The 7,079-nt window shown below is 38.6% G+C and overlaps 1 long non-coding RNA gene across 1 annotated transcript; it reads left to right on the top strand.

Annotated features, from left to right (window-relative positions):
- The first annotated feature begins 451 nt into the window (after positions 1–451).
- Positions 452–6,496, top strand: LOC110879832. Its single transcript, XR_002559044.2, has 3 exons — positions 452–746; positions 976–1,020; positions 6,292–6,496. It is a non-coding gene; the product is annotated as an uncharacterized LOC110879832 (long non-coding RNA).
- The last annotated feature ends 583 nt before the right edge of the window (positions 6,497–7,079 follow it).

The following is a 7,079-nucleotide window of genomic DNA, read 5'->3' as shown; positions in this document are numbered from 1 at the left end:
CAGTCCTAAGTAGCCGGGTTAAAGTTTTAATAGTAGTTTAACTTATGAGGGGGTCAAAGAGTTTGGGCCCCCGCCATCTAATACCGTTAGGTATTGAAGGAGGTCCTACTAAATTTGACCCAGGTCCTTTGCAAGATCTATACACTGAACAATGGCAAGACTCTTACCAAACCGTTCCCTTAACCCCCGACCAGGTAGCCAACATACCTCCATATAGACCGTAGAGATATGAATGGTGAAAATCTTTTATTTTATATAGACTGTAAAATAACACTACTAGAAAATTAGGCAATTGTCACCAAAGTTTTGCTACCGAAAAAAAAAGGTAGCAATCTAGCAAATTAAGCGTGCTTATAGAAATTGGTAGCTAAGCGGTGGCAAAATTTGTCACCATTTATTTCCCATCACAAATTCGTGGGAAACATATTGCCATTATCTATATTGGGTTTTAAAATTGTGACTAACGAAATTCGTGGGCCAGATTTTTGTAATTGTGACCGGAAGAATGGTGGCAACATTAAAATTTAATTTGGGGATTGAATTGCCACTGTATTAGTCACCATAAAATTTGAGCGGGATTATTTTTATTTTTAGAGCGCCATATATTATCCACAATTAACTCACATAACCAGCCTCTCCACTAATTAGGGTTTTGATTGAATATTAAAACAAGAAACATAATACTACGTACCCTTATACATCATTCTATCAACCTCTGAATCGAAGAACTGGAGCTTCTGCAGAAGGTATGATTCTTGTTCCTATGAGACCCTAGAACCCTAATTGAATGCAATTTCCTTTTCTCCTTGATGGAATTCTTTTCTTCAAAATATCAATTGATGTGGAATTAATCATCTACATAGTATTGGAATATCAATTATTTTAGAGTTCTGGTTTGTACGACCTTCTTCATGTGTAATTGAGTTTTTTTTTCTTTTCAATAGATGGTTAACAATAGTTTTATTTATTTTCCAGTTGCTGCTGCTGGATTGAGGTTCTGTTTGTGCTTCTGTTTGACAGGTAACTTTTATTTCATTTTTTTGAGTGTTTGTTTTATGGATTATTGAATGTTCAGATGATGATAGGGTTTGTGATTGATCAGATAGGGATTTTGAGATATATAATTGTACGATTTATGTTTATATGTAGCCATATTATTTTATTTGGAAATAAGTCAAACTGCGAACCAACAATATAACCAGTTCTGTTAAGTCCATTAAAACCATCAGTTGACCGGTTTGATAATGGGTCGGTTATCAGTCATCTGTTAACACGTTAAGTTACAGACCGAAACTGAACACGTGAAGTACATTCTGTTTTCTGGTTGAAATACTTTGTACTTATCAATGTTGTTGCAAATCTCACGCCCCCTTAACCAACTGAGCTACACGACGGGGGCATACTTATCAATGTTAGTTCGAACAGATCAGGTTCCAGCTCCATGATCAGGGGAGAAAAACCCGAAGCAATTAACAATTTACACAATGCAACAAACTCCAAGCTCCACAATGTCATTTGTGACAATGATATACAAATCGTGAGATTTTGTGAGATAAATACACCAAGCCTACTAAAAACCAGCTTGTTACCTCTTTTCTTGTTCTTTTTGCTCATTAGTCGCGGTTGCTAAAGAACCGCTCTGCTTATCTTTCTGGTCTTTTCCAACAGCGGGAGTCGGTCCACCATTCCCATTTAAACAGCCAGCTAGTTCCTTTGACTCAGATGACGTGTCGGCATCCTCGATCGGAAGCATCTGTTTTGATCCCTCTAAAGCCACACCTGGTAGAATGTTTTGATCCCTCTTTATTACACTTCTCGTCTGACCCGACCCGAATGACGACCGACTCGAAAATTCTAACGTTCGGTTGTGAAAAATCTTAAGACCTGAAAAAGCGAACCCCGTTGAAAAAAAATCATGGGTTCGCCACTGTGTGTGATTTTAACTTTCATTATTTTTTTTAATTTTTTAGATTTTTGTTTTATTTTTTAGGATTTTTTTTATTTTCTTTATTTTTTTAGATTTTTTTTATTTTTTTGATTTTTTGTGATTTTTTTTAATTTTTAGAGGTTTTTTATTATATTTTTTTATATGGATCGATCCGAGCCCGAGCTTCACTTATCGAGCTAAAGCCAATAAGTAAGTGAGCCCGAGCTCGTTTGGTAAGTGAGCCCGAGCCCGAGCCCGAGCTTCGCTTATCGAGCTCGAGCCGACTCGCGAGCCTAAACGCGCCAAATGTTTATTTAATTTTCCATTAATTATATTACATATATATGTAAAATATATTTGAGGTTGTCTTATCGTTTTAACGCAGCAGCGCCGGCTGCAGAAACACAGCAGCGGCTGCTCCAGCTGAACACTTACGATCATTAGATAATCAAATTCAATAGCTGCAATTTGATTTGCTTGTATAGCATTGATTTAAAAACTATATAATTCACTTACTGCCTCATATTCTTTTTTCTTCATTTTATTGTTTACACACCTTATTTTTATTATAATTATATAATATTAGTACATATATTTTTATTCAGCAAGAGGAAGAGGGATTGCTGGATGTTGTAGGTTGTGTGATCAGCTGTAACACAGCTGTAACGTAGGTGTTTAAAACACCACTGTCGCACCTGATCTTGTTTATAAAAGGGTGGGGCATGTAATAACCTGTTAAAAAAGAGTATATTAAATAAATTAAGACAATGACTAAATTACCCCTTTATCAAGTTAGTTTTGTTAGAGTGTTAGTCATTTTGGATGGATTTAGCAACTTTTCCGTGGGTTTGGGTTTAGTCTAAACGGGTTCGGGTCAGTTTCAGGTTGAACCCGCGAACCCGTTTAGCTAAAGCGCAGGTCGGGTGTGTTTGATAACGGATCAAACGAGTTTGGGTCGATATGGGTCAAAATAGTCATAGTTATCAAAAGCGCGCGCTTTTGGAGCGTAGGCGATTTTTTTGAGCGAAAAGTTATCAGATTATTGAAGTTTTGAGCGAAGGTGTTGTTTCGTTAACCGAAGAACAGGGACAGAATACCAACCCCAGAGCCAAAAGAAACAAGCCAAACTCGGAATCAAGATCCGGTAATAGGCAACCCATGTACACCAGCTCCAAAAGTCCCAGCTTTGGGTGTTCAGCAACGAAAACAGCAGATCCATGTACAACTTAACAACGATCAGCCATCTTTTATACCCACCCAGCCTCGGCTGTATTGAAACCAGGGGTATAATAGGAACTCCAACTAGCTGTTACAAATCTTCTTTATTCCAAGGATTAATTCCTTATGTGATGAGGCTCCTAAACTTATAAGGGATTTAACGTCAAGATGGGTTTTTGTCAAGATGGATTTGGGCATGATAGGCTAAAAATATATATAAATAAAAAAACGAAAAAATTAAAAAATCAAAAAAATTAAAAAAATCAAAAAATAAAAAAAAACCATTCTGACCCGGACCGTTTCAACCCGAACCCTTTCCGACCCAAACCCGTTTCGACCTGAACCAAAACAACCCTTTTTGTAATTGACCCGTTCCGACCCGAACCCGTTTTAAGGGCCCAAATCCAACTTTCACGTAATTCTGATGGGCTAGGAGACTTTCACAGCCCGCGGTAGGTAAGCCCATGGGTATCGTGACCCATGGCGCTACCCAAAACAATCAAATCGGCCCAACTAGGATTTGCGGCACGCAGAAAAGAACACTCAGACCTGTCGCGACGCGCGACAGGCGTCAGTTCTTCATATTTTCGTTTGTTTCATCTTCTGATCCTTTGTTCGAATACCCAACACTTGGATTTCTCGTATTATGGATCATAATCTTCATCTTTTCAGCTACTTACTGCATCTCGATAATCAAAACGCAGCTACTGCTGCTGCTGTGTTTATGCAGCCGCTGCTGCGTTTATGCTTTGTATTCTTATTCTTATTGTTGTTTTCACTTATATTCTTTTTCTTCCAATAACAAGTTCACTGCTACACAAAGATCAGATAACCTTTTGTTCTGTCCTAGTGAATTTGCAGAAGGAATGTGTGGCACATATTCTTTCTGTCATATTTTCAAGCATAGTCATTGTATTGGCTATGCCACATTTCAACCATTAAAAAGTTCCTTTGAAAATTCAATGCAACTTAAATCTAGCTAGTGGGTTACATCCACGCTTCGCAGCGGAGGCGACCCGATTTTCAATAAATTTTAAATGGAAATGTAGATGCGGTGGTAAAACTAATGCTAATGGCGGAAATCCGGTCAATATCGTTACCGTTCATTACGGCATCGATATGGTGCTGACACTCATTATAGAAACCGAAAGAGGAAAGTTACAAAAATAAAGCCGCATAAGTCCAAAACCTCAAGGTCTGATCAGTTACACTTTGAATCATTTGACTTACCTGTGGATCTGCATGTTTCTAGTAGAATAAAAAAAAGTGTTGAATAAAGAGTATGTATGTACAGTAAGTACATAGCAATGATCTGATATATCAACCCAAGTAACCTTTAATAGATTATTCATAACTTCATTTACAAAATACATATTTCTATTTGTTTAATTTAGTGAAATTAATTTATTAATAATTTAATTTTTAGAATTAAACTATTAGCATTAAGTTGAAGTTTCCATATGTTTTGTTTTGGATTTTGATTTTGCCAATGGTTTTAGAACACGACTTAATCCTCTTTACTTGAACCAATAATTTTAGGGAGCATTGATTAGTAATGGCGTGGTTTACCAATCGACAATGGATGTATGAAAAGACTGATACTGACGGATTTCTTAGTTCTGAATATTGTGACAATGTGGATTTGTTTTTGGACTTTGCATTTTCTAATGATGTAGTTGTTGATAAGATCACGGACAAACGATAAGGAAGAATCACCTTCAACATAAGAAACTAGTTATTAAAGTCATTAATACATAACCAATTAAAAAGTGCAAAAGATTAAAAATAAAAAGTATTACACTAAGCACTTGTCTTCACCAAGTGATGTTAGAGACTTAGACAAACATGGCCTTTGATTGTCAAGAACTCTTACAATCAATCTTGGATCCCGAGACGACTCACACACTCTATGATGGACAATGGATGATGGTGTTGTGATGGTGGTGGGTGGTGGGTGAAGTGTGAGAGAGGTGGTGGGTGAAGTGTGAGAGAGGTGGCGTGCCAAGAGATGAGTTGCAAGAGCTCCAAGCACTCCTATTTGTAGGCTGAACAGAAGCTCGGGCACGGCCCCGTGTCCATTGGGCACGGCCCCGTGTTCATCCTCCTCTCTTTCTTCATTAAATGCAGTTTGTCTGCATTAGTTGACCACGCCCCCGTGTCCGCTGATCACGACCCCGTGTGCAGAAGCATATCTTTACTATCAAGATTTGCCTGGATTCCGCGAATCTTATAGTTGACCACAGCCCCGTGTCCGCTGAGCACGGCCCCGTGGTGGGCGATGGAAGCTTCTACAACTGTCTTTTCTGCTGACACTTGGGCACGCCCCCGTGCTCATTGAGCACAGGGCGTGTTCAGCCCTCTGTTTCCTTGTTTTGCTTGGGAAGATGTTGTCGGAAGGCCGGGCATGCCACATTTTTTCCTTTTCTTGTATTTATGTTAGATTTAGCTGCCTTTTTGCTTCTTTTGTTTATTTGAGCTCATTTAATCCTGAAAATACAAAAGGAAGACAAAAGCACACTTTTTCCAACATGATTACTAAAAAAGGGTTAGTTTATGCCACAATTGATGTAATTTATATGTTGCATTTTGTGCACATCACCACCACCCCACCCCACCTCAACCTCCATAACAGCCAACACAGCCGACACCGGCAAGAACCGCCATCTTCGACAACCACCACCACCCAATCCAACAGCCACCACCACCCTTCTGGCGGAGCCACGGCGGCAGCGCCACCCGCACAATCCCGCCGGTGTCAAGTTTCTTCTAACAACTCTCTTCTCTTTCTCTTGAGAGAAACCACCACTCCACCTCAACCTCCATAAAAATACACAGCCGACACCGGCAAGAACCGCCATCTTCGACAACCACCACCACCCAATCCAACAGCCGCCACCACCCATTCCAACAGCCACCACCCCAACGAATGACCGTCACTGGTTTTATAATACTCGGCCCTAGATTCTGCATTTTCAATGTTTTGCTTGGTGGTGTCTTAACATTATTACTGATAAGCTTGTAAACTTACCGCACATATTCTCTTTTCTAGTGTTTTGTTTTCATCCTTGCTATAGGATCTTTACGAAGATGAAACTGTGATTGTGATTGTGTTTATTGTTCTTTATATGATGTTTTGGATTTTGCAGGTTATGCATCTTAAACTGGTTGCGATTGTAAAAGAATGGCACCTGTTAATCATCCAGAGGTAGAAAGAAATATTCCAAAAAGTTCTCTGCTTTGCATCATCATCACCAAAATCTTTGTGATTTAATCTTTGGGGTTCTTGTTCTTCATCATTATCATCGTATTATTATTATTATTATTGTTAAATGTTAATATCGATCTGGGTCACCGACTGCTTTGTGGGTTCTCTATTTCATTGATGAGAAGAATATCCATTGGGGTTTATTGGGATTCACCATTCAGCAAGAAGTCGTAGAACAACGGCAGAGAGAGGTGGGTGGGGAGGAGAGAGAAGCGGCGGAGAGAAGGGGTAGAGAAGGTAGAGGAGAGAGAGGAAACCATAGTGGTGGTTATAGTGGAAGTGGATGAAGGAGATGGGTAGATAAGGAGTGTGTTTATTTATATATATTTTTATTTTAATTAATTTAGTTTTAGTGTAAAATTACCAACTTACCCTCATGTGCAAGGCACATGTCATACTTAACTGAAAATTTTGACAAGGTTAGTGTTAAAGGACGTAAGGTGTAATGTGTTTTACAAATAAAGGATTGTGACTGTAATTATTAAAGTTAAAGGTCATCTATTGCAATTGCAATCTGATACAAACATAAAAGACAAAAAGTGTAATTTACCCAAAATAATATATAAAAACATGTCTCTCTCTCATCTCTGTCTCTCTCTTTTCCACCTTTAGTCCCTAACTTTCTAAAATTACAACTATAGTTCCCAACTTTTCAATTTCCGTTCCCGG

This window comes from Helianthus annuus, chromosome 16 (genome assembly GCF_002127325.2).
Source record: "Helianthus annuus cultivar XRQ/B chromosome 16, HanXRQr2.0-SUNRISE, whole genome shotgun sequence".
Lineage (NCBI taxonomy): Eukaryota > Viridiplantae > Streptophyta > Magnoliopsida > Asterales > Asteraceae > Helianthus > Helianthus annuus.
Note: the sequence above shows the minus strand (reverse complement) of the source record. Positions and strands in the feature narration are given on the sequence as shown.